The following is a 16,492-nucleotide window of genomic DNA, read 5'->3' as shown; positions in this document are numbered from 1 at the left end:
GCTTGACTACTAACCTACAGCTTGGCAGCTCAAATCTACCCAGTAGTAGAAAGTCCTGGCAGTCTGCTTCCTTATAGGTTACAGCCAAGAAAACCCAGTGGACCAGTTCTACTCTATAACACAGGGGTCACTATGTGCCGAAAAGGACTTGACAGCAATGGATTCGGTTTTGGTTTAGGAAAGTCAAAGAAGTTCCGAGCTACAAGATTACTTAGAGATTCATTAGATAATTTCTAGAACAAGTCATACTTAATAAAATTTTGCCATAGGCCACAAGGACAGTGTCTATGTTTTAGGGAAGAACAATCAGAAATACAGAGATAGAAAAAATATAAATATTCCATGTTAAAGCAGCATGAGAAATAAGTGCACATCACGGTAGCAAAAGATAGATACAAGTAGGAAAATGACACAAGAGTGATTATGAAGAGGAAAAACTACATTATACATGTTTCAGATAAATTCTTGCTCCTGGGCAAATAAATCCAAGTGATTCCTATCCCAACATATTAACAACATATCTGGATTCGTAGTAGAAATCTCATTGGAATTATTCATTTCATCATGAATACTTAGTTTATACAGCCTTGAAGAAAAAGATCTAATTTTAAGATGGAATGAGTTTAGTTTCTCTGATTTTTTTTTCTGATAAGAACAGCTGTTCACATATATCTGCCTATTCCCAAAACTCCCCAAGCCAGTACTCTAGAGAAATCTTCTAACTGAATTCAATAAGAATTATATTATTGAGAAACTCTCTGATCCTCATTTCATTATTTGCAAGCGACTGTTAGTGTCAGTATTTTCCTATCTGTGACAATACAATCCTAGGCTATGTATAAAGGATGACATGAAATAGTGCAGAAAGGATCATGTGGGGAGCCAAATGGCCAGGATTATGTTCCTGGACCTGGCACTAATGTAATATATGATACATGGCAATCACTTAAACTGTGTGAGGTTTAATGTCCTCATTTAAGTCAAATTCGATGCTCTAGGATAATGTTGTTGTTAGTTGCTATCAAGTCAGCTCCAACTCATGGCAACCCAGTGTACACCATAACAAAATGTCGCCTGATCCTGCGCCACCTTCATGATCATTGGTAAGTTTGAGTCCATTGTTGCGGCTGTCAGGCAGTTCCTGTCAACGTAGGGGGCTCATCTTCCAACACTATATTGGAAAATATTCTCTTGTGATTCATAAGGTTTTCATTGGCTAATTTTTCTTCTTGATCTGTATTAGTCTGGAAGCTCCAGTGAAGACTGTCCACCATGGTTGATCCTGCTGGTATTTGAAATACTGGTGACATAGATTCCAGCACCACAGTAGTGCAGAAGGCACCACAGCATGACAAACTGACAGATGGGAGATTGTCTAAAATAATAAACTGACCTATATACACATATACATATGCCAGTCACACAAACTTAGTTTACACAAATATACCATAATGAGGACTTGAAAACATAGATCTTTAAAAGACCCTTAAAAAAGGAATTTTAATTGGTGAACATAAATGCCCTTTGATAAATAGAAATATATAGAACATTACATTGTTAATGAATCAGACATCACCTCTCATCCTGTTGGCTCACTTTTTCCTCCAGCCACTAGCATGACGATTAGCTTTGAAGCGCTCTAATTCAGATGTACTTCTTGCTTTCCATATCAAGGGTCCTCTGATGTTGTAGCAGGGGAATACTGCAGAAATTTCCTGAATCCATACATGTTCACACTAGAAGTGATGAGGACTTAATAGCCCAGGAAGCCATCTTGAGCAATGGGGAAAGAATCAGGTAGATAATTGCCTTACCCTTCCATCCTTTATGAACACAAATCTGAGGATCTTTCTACATAGTCTATCAGCGGGACCCAGTGGAATTGAGCCTCTGTTGTACTTAACAGTGACCAGCTCAAATATACACACTGTACTGGCTTCCCCTTCTTCCCCATTTCAGTTTCCCTCTTTCCCTCTCCTGTTCCCTGGGATCACTTCCCAAACAAGCCACCTGCATACAAGCTCATGTATCAGGCGTTGTTGTAGGAGAGGAGAGTAACAACGCTAAGAAACTTGGTATTAGAAACATCCTAGAAAGCAGAACTTAATGAGGAGATTCTGGAACTGTGCCACTCACTGGCTCCCTGCATTAAGTCCTAAGTCAAGTGATGATGGCCCTTGGCAGTCAGTGGCATTGCAATTACTAAGACTCTCACCAGTGGTAAATTAGGATGAGTTGCAGGTGGAAGTTAACTATTGGCTGGTCTTGAACAATACGTAGTCTATGGTAATTATTGAAATGGTTGAATTGGTTGTCTTTTGTTAACTGCTTTAGGAGCCATAGAAAAATAAAATGAAAGTTTTTTATCTGATAACCATCAACTTAAGACACACTCTGAACGACAAGCCTCTATGCTTAAAGGTCTCCTTATCTCCTAAAGATACCAGCAGATTGTAATAAATGCCAAAAATCTCATTGATTAAAATTAATACTGGATCCCTTTATCCCTTTAATGTAGAAAAACCATGGTGGTGTAGTGGTTAAGTGCTACGGCTGCTAACCAAAAGGTCAGCAGTTCAAATCCACCAGGCACTCCTTTTCAGGCAGTTCTGCTCTGTCCTGTAGGGCCCCTATGAGTCAGAATTGCCTCTATGGCAATTTTTTTTTTATTATGTAGGAAAGACTGTGAACCATTCTTACAGGTACAGGCAGCAATGCACTAGGGAAATGGGAAGACCCAGACATTTCTAAGACTTTGGAAATGGCATTAGCTGATATTGATACAGGGAACTTCAAATGCTGTCATGCTCCTCCAGTTAGAACTGGGTTTATAAAGGCCGGGAGGCAAATAGAATACTGGCTTAAGTCTATCTCCCTGTGATTCCAAAGGGTACACAGCAGTGGTTCTCAAAGTTCTCTGCCCATTAAAATTGCCTGTGAAGCTTTCAAAAATCTTGAAACACAGAACATATATATCCCTTACCAACTACTGCACAATGCTTGAGTGTAGGAGCCAAGGATCAGCATTTTTTAAAGATTCCCATGGTTATTTCTTTGGTTCCTGAAGGTAAAATGGGTCAGATATCTTTAATGGCTGGTTGTTGTCATTAGATGCCGTCGAGTCGGTTCCGACTCATAGTGACACTATGCACAACAGAATGAAACACTGCCTGGTCCTGCACCACCCTTACAATTGTTGCTATGCTTGAGCCCGTTGTTGCAGCCACTGTGTCAATCCATCTCATTGAGGGTCTTCCTCTTTTTTGCTGACACTCTCCATTGCCAAGCATGATGTCCTGCTCCAGGGATTGATCCCTCTTGATAACATGTACGAATTATGTGAAACGAAATCTCACCATCCTTGCTTCTAAGGAGCATTCTGGCTGTACTTCTTCAAAAACAGATTTATTCATTCTTCTGGCAGTTCATGGTATATTCAATATTCTTTGCCAACACCATAATTCAAAGGTATCAATTCTTTGGTCTTCCTTATTCATTGTCCAGGTTCCTCATGCATATGAGGTGATTGACAACACCATGGCTTGGGTCAGGTGCACCTTAGTCTTCGAGGTGACATCTTTGGTTTTCAACACTTTAAAGAGGTCTTTTGAAGTACATTTGCTCAATGCAATATGTCATTTGATTTCTTGACTGCTGCTTTCATGGGTGGTGATTGTGGATCCAAGTAAAATGATAACTTCAATCTTTTCTCCTTTTGTCATGATGTTGCTTATTGGTCCAGTTGAGAGGATTTTTGTTTTCTTTATGTTGACGTGTAATCCATACTGAAGGCTGTGGTCTTTGATCTTCATCAGTAAGTGCTTCAAGTCCTCTTCACTTTCAGCAAGCAAGGATGTATCATCTGCAACGAGATGGGTTTCAGAGACTAAAGAGTTGTTTTTGTCTTTTTTTTTTTAATATGAAGAGGGGCAATTGGAGCAACTTCTCCTTGATTATTGGTAAGGTTAAATTTAGATGTGTTGGGTTTCACAAGAGAAATGTGAGCTGTTAAGAACTGAATTGTGTCTTCCCAAAATTTGTGTTGAATTGCTGGCCTTTGTGCCTGTGGACGTGATCCTGCTGAGAAATAGGGTCTTCTCTGTTATACTAATGATGTCATGTCAGTGTAGGGTGGGTCTTAAACGCAATCACTTCTGAGTTACAAAAAAGACCAAAATAGACAGATAACCACACGCCAAGTTTGCCTGTAGAAGCCAGAAACTAGGAGAGAGGCTTACAGAAGGAATCAACACAATCGAAACTCTAATATGAACTTTTAGTCTCCAGAACTGTGAGAAAATACATTTCTATTCTTTAAAGCCACCCACTTGTAGCATTTGTGTGATGGCAGTACTAGGTAACTAAGATAGGAACTAAATCATAAAAAAAAAGAAGGTGCTGTGAAGTCTACTCTGGCTCACGGCAGCCCAGTGTGTGTTAGAGTAGAAATGTTCTCATCAGAGTTTTCAATGGCTGATTTTTCACAAGGGGATCATTAAGCCTTTCTTCCAAGGCACCTCTGAGTGGATTTGATCACCAACCTTTCAGTTAACAGCTGAGCACAAAACCCTTTACCACATCCAAGGACTCCAAATCACTTACAGAGGCTTTATCATAGAATAAGAAGAAGCATAAAAGGCAAAACTCAAGAATTCTGCAATCAAATCAGACATGCTCTCAGACATTCCCTTCAGCTGCTACTTCTTCTCTGCATGAAGAACCAAAGGAACCATTTTGGGTAGCTGAGCACTAGGAACCTCTATGGCGCGTATAAATGTTTCCTAATTCTTGACTCACCTTCCTCAAGATCCTGTGATGGCAATCCCACTGTGACAAGAGAAAAAAATAACCTCTGTCTTATATTCTCCAAATATGTATGGATGTTGTAAGAAATAGGGCACCCCATTCTCCCCAGAGCACAGCTCAGTTTTCTGTCTTCAAGTCACACAACCTTTTAAGAAAGCGCCTCTTGAATCATTTTCATACCCAAACTTGGCCAGTGGAAAGCAGTCCAGGAGTACATTTAAGAAGTTCATTACAAGGTGTTTATTTACTTATTTATTTATAGTTGCTGAGAATTAAATGTAAAGAAATGTTAAATTATTTTGCTTGTTTAAACAAACAGGGAAAAAAAGAAAAATGATTTACACTAGATTAACTACCTGATATTTCAGAATGGGAAATTCTTTGGCACTAGTCATAAATTTTCCCCTTCCCTGTGATTTCCCTGTGTACGTTCTTTAAGGGTCTGAATTCGGAAGTCCAAATACATCAGGGACTAAATTATTTACAAATTACCTGAATACCGGATTAGTGAGATTTTCTAAAAATAACTGAGGTAATGTAATGCAGAAGGTAACTAATGACCTGTAAACGCAGGTTCCTCTACAACTCTCCCTTTAGGGAGTCCTTAATGTGCCTACAATGGCTTCTTTGGGAACTGGATGGTTCAGAGAAATTGGAAATAACAGATGATACAGTGATTTTGCCATTATCTCCTGACTGAAGCAACAAACCATCTTTCTAAACAAATATATTCATAAATGCTTAAGAAATGCATCAAGTGGTGAGAACAGCCCAGAAATCTGCACTCCTAATCAGACTCACTTGTCAGAATTGGTTTTGCAGAGCACACAGCATCATCTTGTTTTTGCATTTTCTTTTGTGCAGCCTAGACTATGCTATTAAAAAAAAAAAATGCTATTACCCTAGTGTAAAACTTCTATTGCAAACTCAAGTTAATCAGGAGCTCGCTCTTCATTTCTCCCTATTTCAGTTGATCTCTATATAGATAATCAAGTAATTCTGGGACTAACTGGGCCATTCTTACTCAGAGAGTGGAAGACAGGAGGCTAAGAAGCATTTACTCTAAGGTGCAATGCTATTAGATAACCACAAGGGGAAAAATGGAGCTCAAAGGACCTTTATAATTATTTACCCTCAGCTCTTTATTTCACAAATGGACAAAAAGAAGCAGGAGTAGGTTCAGTTGACTTGACCCAGGTAAAGAACTTCAGCAGCAGCAGAGTCTCAGGTTGTGCCCCTTCCTTATTGAGGGTCCTTTCCTCTACAGCACGCTGCCTGCCTGCAAAAGGTGTTTGGAAACAAGTCCTGGAATCTTACTGTAAGCTGCTGAGACACATAATGCAGTAAGAGCAGACAAACTGACCTACATAAGGCAGATGGTAACCAAAGACTTCTTTAAAACTGGGCCAGGCAGCCTGTATTTGTACCCATAGCTACATGACACTAACCAACAAGTGAAAATTATAGGAAGGCTGAATCACCGTCTCAATACCTTTTGTTTTATCCTACCCTATGCAGAAAAGAAAATGAGGAGAAAGGAGAAAGCACAGTTCTAGGGAGCAGTTTGATCATATTTGCTAATTGCCATCACCTGTCTGTCAGTGTGTTGTGTTGTGGTGGCCTGAATGTTTCTCTGATGGCAGAAGCTGTGCCACCAGTATATTAAATGCCAGTAGGGTCAACCATGGTGGACAGGTTTCAGTGGAGCTTCTAGACTAAGATAAACTAGGAAGAAAGGCTTGGTGATCTACTTCCAAAAATTAGCCTATGAAAACCCTATAGATCACAAGAGAACATTATCCAGCTGGCTTGCTTTGGACACATCATCAGGAGGGATCAGCTGCTGAAGGAGGACATCATGTTTGGCAAAGTAAGGGCCGGCAAGGGAGACCCTCGTTAAGACGAATTGGCATAGCAGCCTCAACAATGGATTCGAACATGCTGGTAATGGTGAGAATGACACGTGGGGGGCAATGTTTCGTTCTGTTGTGCACGAGGTTACTATGAGTCTGAGTCTACTCGATGGAAGCTAACAACAACTTGCTAAAAAAAAAAAAAAAAAAAATTCTCGGTTATCCTGTTATTTTATAATTGCATAGTTTTTAAGGCACAAATAGGAAAATATCACCAGACAGGTAAATAGTGTCTGTCAGTGAAAACCAAAGGGCAGGGTCAATTTGTATCACTATGAGAAAAGGGCATTATTGTCCCAAAGAAAATGTCCCAGAATTAAAGAGCTGTTGCAGTGGAAAAAACGCAGGTTTTGGAACTGGGTGGACCTGAAGCTGTTCCCCCTCACAACTATGTGCTCCAATTCCTGTGTCTTCCGCAATCTAAGTCGTGACATGGGACCAATAATGAACACCAATCTAGTAACTTTCACGATTCAGTGAGATAAACAATTTGAGTTAGGGACATAAAATATATGTTCACTAAATGACAATCATAAACATTTTATTAAGAACAATTTAAAATCTTTACAGAGAATAATATAATGTATTTGTATGAACCTATTTTTTTTTATCATCCATAAAAAAAAATAATTAAAAATTCATGGTCATTCTTGCTTGATCCATACCTACATCCATTTCCACACACAATCTGTCCCCTGTATTATTTGAAAGCATATCCTAGACTTTTTTTTTATTTCTAAATGTTTCAATATGTACCACTAAATGATACTTTTATAATATAATGGACTATTATCACTCTGCTAATATAGTAATAATATGTTAATATTATCAAATATTTAGTGTTCAGTTGTCCTGTGAATATTATAAGCTTTTTTTTTCTTTTTTTCTTCCTAGCTTATTTGAATCAGAATCCCAATAAGATTAGTTGATATGTTATCACCGAGATTGTGATGCTGATGATGCTAATGATGATTACTGGCAATGAGTGATATCATTCTGGAATGGAAATAACCTCCATAAGTAAAGCAGCTATTGCCAAAGGATTTTTTAAAAGTTTTAAGAATATATGACTCAGAGATCACAACAAACCTCTTCTCTTTCTTCCACTCACCTCAAAGAACAATGAATTTAAGTATCATGACAAATGCCTCCATCACGATATATCTGCTAGACTTGCCTTGGTTTTCCCTTACTTTGCTTTGTGAATGGGTACTATAGGGTCACAAAGATCATAGAAGATCTGTGTGAGGGTAGGCTGAGTACAGGAGAGATGTAAGTTGGGGGTGTGGTGGTAATGGCATTTTGAGGCAGCAGGGCAGAATTTGCTTTGGTGCCTATTCTTTGGTGTCTGTATGCAGTGGTACCGTGTTCTCCTTCCAGCATCGTACTTGGAGTAACTGAGTTCCTGCCAACAAGGTTTTACAAACTCTATGAGTCCGAATTGCCTCGAAGGCAACTTTTTTTGTTTTTGTTTTTTAGTTTCCTCTAGAGACTTCATAACTCATAAAGAGAGCAAAACAAGGAAATAGCCTATGTCCTTATCTTGGGTTTGGGGACCAGAACGCGATAGTAGAGTGGTATCTAGAAAATGAGTCAGGGTGAGAAAGAATTGGGAAATATACAAAATCATAAGCATGCAATCAATAAAGCTGGTAGGGGCTGCACCTTTATTTTTCCCCCACCACACTCCAAATAAAGCTCATCTATTTATAAATAGGAGCCCTGGTGATGCAGTGGTTAAGAGCTTGGTTGCTAACAAATGTTTGGCAGTTTGAATTCACCAGCTGTTCCTTGGAAACCCTATAGGGCAGTTCTACTCTGTCTTATAGGGTCCTATGAGTCGGGATTGACTCTACAGCAACAGGTTTGGTTTGGTTTTATTTATAATAAGGCAATAGAACAAATGGTTAAGCACTGGTCCACTAACCAAAAGGTTGGCTGTTCAAACTTACCCAGAAGTGCCTCGGTTGTAAATCCTGGTGGTCTCTTTCAAAAGGTCATAACCTTGAAAATCCTGTGGAGGGAGCACAGCTCTATTCGACACACGTGGTGTCGCCATGAGTCAGAAGTGACTTCACGCCAACTACCAACTTTTCATTCATTTCATTCTCTCTGTCTATATATATTTTCATATATATATATCTACTTATATTTTAATTAATTTATTTATATACTTGGTTTTGGTTGGGGATGAGGTGATGTGGGAGGAGATAAAATAGGACACACAGCTTCTTGTACTCTAACTGTAGCGGGTTTGTAAAGTTGGCTGTGCCTAAAGAGGATGTAGTTGAAAGTAGTAAAAAAAGAAGATTGTAGAAGACTGAGCTGAAAATAGATGGAAATGCCAAATATAAGACATGTCTTATTAAAACTGCTATGTTATTCCATAAATTAATCTGTATGTTTCTACAAATATGATTTTAAACATTTATAATATATCATGGATTAAAATGTAAGTCTGTATTGAAAAATAGTAAGCATTACCTATACTTAATTAAACCACCCTGCAATTGTGTTCCAATTTTGCTGAAGCTGGTCCAGACCCAGTTGAATTAGGCCATGTGGAAGAAATAATTTAGGTCTCCTAAGTTTCCAAACAAAGCCTGAAATGGGTGACTGTCTTCTAAAATACTGTAGTAGCAAAATAAATCCATATATCCTACAACTTTTGAAGGAAAAAAGATCTACTGCATATAAATTTGTCACCACACAATACTTTAGTCTTGTGTTTAAATGGCATTTTAGGAAAAAAAGGGGGGACGTGGGTTATCAAATTTGAGTAAAGCCCTCTGAGAATGAGTAACTTGTCCTTCTGTTCTATACAACAGCTCCTGGCACGTAGTATTCAAAAGATACTTGGAATGAATGAATAAATTAATAAAAACATGATCTTTCCCGGTAAAATGGACTTCCAAGTGAATCCTCTCCTGGTGAATGACATAAATAGCCATCTGATTTGGCGAGATTGAGACTCTTAAATCATCTGTAAAGACTTTCTCTCCCTCACCCAATATCCAATTTAAAAAAAGAGGAAGACCCTCAATGAGATGGATTGACACAGCTCTGACTCATAACAACAATGGGTTCATGGATGAGGATGGCACAGGAGCAGGCAGTGTTTCCTTCTGTTGTACATAGGGTTGCTATGAGTCGGAACTGACTTGATGGTCCTTTACAACAATAACAAACTTTGGCTAGGATCATCAGTATGGTGGTGAATAGCAATGCGGTGGGTGAACATGCTTGCTTTTTTTTCAGTCTTATGGGAAAGCAGTCAGTCTTTTCCATTAAGTATGACTAATGTTAGTTGCAGGGTGTTTCACAGATTCGTTTTATCAGATTAGAAAAGAAAAATAGAAGATCCCTATTATTCCTGTTTTATGGACAATTTTAATTTTGAATGGGCGTTAAATTTTGTTAAAGTTTTTTTCTGCAACTATAAAGATGAATAAGTTTATTTTTCTTTTTAGACAGTGGATGTAATGAATTGAATTGTTTCTCAAACTTTAAAGGAGCATTTCATACCCAGGATAAAGCCCATTTGTTCATAATATATCAGCCTTTTTCCATATTGTTTGACACAATTTGTTAGTATTTCATACTAGATTATAGAAGATTCTATAACCAAGATAATGGGGCAGTTCTACTCTGTCCTATAGGGTCGCTATGAGTCGGAATCGACTCGACTGCACTGGGTTTCTGGGTATAAACAAAATAAAACATCCACACATCTACTATTTTCAATTTTTTTTGCAATGTATGTGTCGGTCCTGGTTATGATGGTAATGCTGGTTTATAAAATGAGTTAGGAAATGTGACCTCTACTTTAATATTCTTGAAGATTTTATATAGAATTAATATTATTGCTTTCTTAATGTTTGGAAAAATTCTCCAGTGAAGCCGTCTGGACCTGGACTTTTTTTTTTTTCCCCTTTGGTGAAGGCTTTTAACAACAGATTCAATTCCTTTTTTTTTTTTTTTTCAATTCCTTTAGTACATGCAGGATTATTAATGTTACCTCTTTCTTCTTGATTGAATTCTGTCAGTTTGTATCTTCAAAAAATTCATCCATTTAATCTAAATCATGGGATTTATGGGAATAGAATTGTTCATAATATTCTCTTATTACCGTTTCAATTTCCATATGGTCTGTAGTAATGTCTCTTCTAAATTTTCTTTAGAACAGGTATACTGGGAATAAATTCTGTTTTTGCTTCTCTGAAGTCTTTATTTCTCTTTCATTTTTTGAAAAGTATTTTCATTGGATCTAAAATTCTAGGTTGACAGCTATTTTCTTTCAATAATTTAGAGATATAACTCCACTTTGTTTTCCTTGAAGACTTTATCACCAAAATTTGCTGTTATTCTTATCCTTGCTACTTTTTATGTAATATGCCTTTCTTCTCTGACTTCATGACTGTTTTTATTTAATCTTTGTTTTCAACAGTTTGAAAATCTGTCTAGATTTGTTTTCTTTCTTTCTTTTCTAAATTTATTCTGCTTGATGTTTTCTGAGTTTCTTGGATGTGTAGTTTAATATCTTTCCCCATTTTTTGAAAATTCTTGCCATTTCCTCTTCAAATTTTTATTCTGTCCCATTATTATTCTCTTCTCCTTCTGAGATTCCACTGAGATACAATTTTAATCATTTGATATTTTCCACGTCTCTTTGATATCCTGCCCTGGTTTTTCTTTTTTATTCATTTTTTTTTTTCCCCTTTGTACTTCAGTTAAGGTAATTTCTATTGCTCTATTTTGTATTTCATCAGTTGTTTCCTCAGCTGTGTTAAATATACTGACCATCCCATTAAGTGTATTAGTGTTATATTTTTCATTTTTAGAGTTTCATTATTTTTGTTCTTATGGTTTATATATTCATTCATTTCCTAGTGATGCTATAACAGATTACCACAAACTTGGTAGCTTAAAACAAGAGAAATTAATTATCTCACAGTTTTTGGAGGCTAGAAGTCTGAAATCAAGGTGTTGGCAGGACCATGCTCTCTCTGCAGGCTCTAGGGAAAAACTTGCTTCCTTGCTTCTGCCTAGCTTCTGGTGACCCCTGGCAATCCTTGACTTGTAGCTGCATCACTCCCATCTCTGCCTCTGTCTTCACATGTCCTTCTTTCATAAATGTATCTCTCTGTGAGCTCTCTTTGTCTTATAAGAACACCAGTTATTGGATTTACAGCCCAGTAAATATAATATGATCTGTTGTTGCCATAGTTGTTGTTGAGTTGGCTCCAACTCTTGGTGACTCCAGGTACACCAGAACAAAATGGTACCTTGTCCTGTGCTATCTTCATGATCATTGGTGTGCTGGAGTCCACTGTTGTGGGCACTGTGTATTTTGAGTGTCTTCCAACCTCAGGAAAAAAAAAAAAAAAAAGCAAGAAATATTTTCTACTTGGGAGATACTAAGTTTACATAAATGGTAGTGGAATAATTAGGAAAAAGATAGGGATGGGGTTGCTCATCACCAAGAGTGTAATCAATGTCATTGAATTGTACATGTAGAAACTGTTGAATTGGTGAATGTTTTATTATGTATACTTTTCCCACAATTAAAAAAAAATGAAGAATTCATAAGTTGTTTTTTTTTTTAAAGAAGCTTACTTATCATGTAGGACAGTAGAGATAGAAATGAATAATATTAATGCCTGGATATGGGCAAACATCTTTTTTGCTAAACCTTTATGTAGGAAGTTGAGTCAACCTCTTTAAAGATTAAGCTGGGTTTACTTTTTGTTGTTACTATTGTAAGCCTCATTGCACCCTGGGCTTCAGAGTCCTTTAGTATTAAACTGTATTTCAGCTAGGGCTGGTTTGTCTGAGGATTTTTCTTACCAGTTCATTCTAAGTCTTAGATCTTTCCTCTGCACCTGTTCTTTACCCTCTTAGATCTTTCCTCTGCACCTGTTCTTTACCCTCTCCACACTCTTGACCTTGCCCCAGCAGTATTTGTCACTCCATGCTTGGTAGCCTAGGAAAAGAAGAGCATATATTTTTATTATGTTTAAGCCTCAGACTTCTTCAGACACTGTGTCTCTGAGACTGAGGCCTTCTCTTTCACCTCTCCCAGAAGTAGGTGATACCTGAAAGTCTGGTACCAAGATATAGTCTTGCCCTTTCCTTAGGGATAAAGAGTTTTTTGTTTTAGATTCTATTTTTTTCTCTTCCCTTCACCCAGCTGCATTGTGTCTTTTGCTCTTAGGAACACAGAGTTTTCAGCCCTTTCTCAGATAGCATATGTCTTTGTTCCATAGGGGAGACAGGTAGTAGAATTTGGGTAGGGCTCCCTGCCTTTCCTTCAGTGCCTACTGTTCACCTCTTCCAGGACTGCATAATAAGGAAGGCTTTTTTTTTTTCCTTGAGATTCTCACCCTGTCCCCAGTCTTGCTCATGAGTATCTAGTGAGATCCTTGGAGAAGACTCTATTAAAAGAAAAACTCATCACCATCAAGTGGATTCCAATTTATAGCGACCCGTTTTGTTACTGAGTAGAACTTCTCCATAGAGTTTTCTTGGCTGTAATCATTATGGAAGCAGATCACAAGGCTTTTCTTTCTTGGTACCTCTAGGTAGGTTCAAACTGCCAAACTTTCCAGTGGTAATGGAACACAAACCATTTGGATGTGAATTCCCCTTGAGTCATCAGCTCCCAGAGATTCTATTTTCTCTACACTTAGTTCACACTTAGCCTTTTAGCAATTTTTGAAAATATTTAGCTACATTTTGCTGGCATACGTTGTTTTCCATCTGCCTCTGGTAAACAAGTGTTTATGCCTCTCTTTCCCTGGAGTTCCCTGTCTTTCCTTAGATTTTAAGATAGGTTTTTGTCCTGTGACTTCAGCTCTCTAATGGATTCAAGAAAAGTTGTGATTTTTCAAACTATCTGGCTTTTCTTGCTGTAATACTGAGAGCAAAGCTTTTTCTAGCTTTTTACATCTTACGCATGAGCTAGTGGTCCCTAAATATGTTTTAGCGATTACAAAAACAAGGAAAAAAAAAAAAAACTTGGAGAATTTTATTTAAGAATGGGTAAGGCATAGAACAACAGCAACAACAAAGATAAAAACAGCTTTATAAGCAAGTGCCAAATGAAAATCACTGATTATAATACAATTTCAAATAACAATTCAAAAGAGAGAGATTGGGGAAAGATCTATTGAACAAGCAGGACTTCTATTTAAGAGAAAGGGCTATTCACCACTTATTTAGGATTGGAGGATCCATATAATTTAAATGTGTGAATAATTTATACTCACCTTCTAAACAATAGACATATTTAGGGAAAAAAATGATAACCGCAGTAGACTGCTTTAACCACACATAGCAATAACAGCCAACCATATTTTGTTAAACTAGGCCACACTTGTTTTTCCTTTCCTGTCCTTCAAAACAAGAGCTGTAATGAAAGAATGAGTAGGAAGACAGCCCAGATAAGACAGAACAAAAGGATTGTCTTACTCACAAATGCTGCTTAATTGAAGGTATGGCAGACATTAAGTTCCACTACTAAATATAATTTTCAAAACAGAATTTCAGAAAGAAAAAATGCTGGTTTTTCAGGTACAGAAATCATGGTGAAAGTTTCTAAAAATTCTGATAATGACAGTTGTTATTGTAAGCAAAAATTTTGACCTTTTTAAAAGAGTTTCAAAGTCTTAAGTCAAGAATGAACTATAATTTATTATAGCTGCCCTCTTCCAGGACTATACAACAAGGAAGACTTCCATGAGACTCTCACCCTGTCCCCAGTCTTGTTCATGAGCACCCAGTGAGATCCAACAACACAAATATTTGGGAGAGACAGAAAGCTATTTAGCTTTCTATTTCTAAGAGTAAGGAGCCAGTTATTAGAAATATCATATTGGCAAAATCTTCATTTCACTATAGGTCAATACAGAAGAAAGAAAACATTTTTCTACAAAGGTCTATGTTGCTGTCAGATAGCAGTACATTAAATGGTTTGAGAAATCCACATCCTGGCATGTGAGTATTTTTCAAAGTTAACTATTCATAAAATGTTGACATATTATCACTGTAACTATCAACAGACACGGATACTGGGATGATCACATGAAATTCTATTCTTGAGGAGACCAGAAATCACAAGACTACACTGAGAATTTCCAGAATACTAGTGCTCAAACAAGGAAATGGCCAGATTTATGTAAATGTATAATAATGTGATTAAAAGGAACAGCTTCAAAATAAGAAATTCTGGAATAGTAACTGAGTCAGAGGTTCAAACAGTGTCATAGCTTGTTAAAACCAAAATCAAACCAAAGTCATTGCCATGGAGTCAATTCAGACTCATAGTGACCCTATAGGACAGAGTAGAACTGCCCCATAAGTTTTCCAAGGAGTGTGTGGTGGATTGGAACTACCGACCTTTTGGTTAGCTGCCAAACGCTTAACTACTGTGCCCCAGGGCCCGACAGCTTGTTAAAGGTGACTAGTAATTATTGTTGCCAAACTTAGTAAAGTGTATGACTTTGTAGATCATCAAATATGGAATGATTCATTTTTAAATGCTATGTTAAGTTCATATAAACCTAGACAGTATTAGTCACGGTTCAAAATAGTAATACACAAAGCTATTTTATGCCTTGGAATATGAAGTTTTATCTGATTTATTTATGCCATATTAAGGTGGAGTTGCTAATATTTGTTCTTAGATATTCTCAGTGGCATTTTATTTGAGGAAGTACAGAAATTATACAAATATATTTCTCCCATTACACTCCAGTTAGTGATTAAAAAAAAAAAATTAACAATTTTGAGACATTTTGTTAAAAATCTTTGAAATGTTTCTAAATAAAAAGATCAAATCTTTAAAAGTATACCTATAATTATCTTCCAAAATAAGTAATATTCTCTCTTTTAATAATTTACCCATTATCAATATTAATAAGAGCCACCATTTATTGTATAATTCCTCTGTGACTCTTTTTGTAGATGATGAAAACCCTTGACAAATCTCAACATCTGTTTCTGATGAAACAATCAAAAAATAATAATTGAAGTATACTTTCTTAATATCATGATATATATTAAAAAAAAAACCAAACCCATTGCTGTTGAGTCGATTCGGACTCATAGTGACCCTGCAAGAAAGAGTAGAACTACCCCATAGGGTTTCCAAGGAGCGGCTGGTGGATTCAAACTGCCAATCTTTTAGTTGGCAGCTGAGTTCTTAACCACTGTACTACCGGAGCTTCAAAAGGCTGCAGCACCCGGTATTCCCAGGCAGTCTCCCATCCAAGTTCTAACTAGGCCCGACTCGGCTTAGCTTCTGAGATCAGAGGAGATCAGGCACATTCTGGGTGGTATGGCTGTATGTCTGTATAAGCGCCCCCGCCAAAACCCATTGCCATCGCGTCAATTCGGACTCATAGACACCCTATAAGACAGAGTAGAACTGACCCATAGAGTATCCAAGGAGCGCCTGTTAGATTCAAACTGTCAACCTTTTTCTTAGCACCTGAGCTCTTAACCACTACATCACCAGGGTTTCCAGTACGGAGAGAGAGTAGGTCTGTATTGTCCTCTTGACAGCAATGGTTTGGTTACTTGGAGGAGTCTCTTGGAGGAAAAATTGTATTATGTGAATAAATAAATACTTTGTAGATAATGAGAACCAGTTTTCTCATTGTCAAAAGGGAGAACTACAAATATGGAAAGAGAGGGTTAATCCTACGGTGTTATACTGAAATTAAGGCATCAGTATAAACATTGATGTTGGTAGATAAATACATCTCTAGAGA

At 37.3% G+C, this 16,492-nt stretch overlaps 1 pseudogene; it reads right to left on the bottom strand.

Annotated features, from left to right (window-relative positions):
* Positions 1-15,949: 15,949 nt before the first annotated feature.
* On the bottom strand, positions 15,950-16,068 carry LOC126058199 (uncharacterized; annotated as a pseudogene).
* Positions 16,069-16,492: the final 424 nt, after the last annotated feature.

Source organism: Elephas maximus, chromosome 1 (genome assembly GCF_024166365.1).
Source record: "Elephas maximus indicus isolate mEleMax1 chromosome 1, mEleMax1 primary haplotype, whole genome shotgun sequence".
Lineage (NCBI taxonomy): Eukaryota > Metazoa > Chordata > Mammalia > Proboscidea > Elephantidae > Elephas > Elephas maximus.
This window is presented reverse-complemented; position numbering and strand designations above follow the sequence as displayed.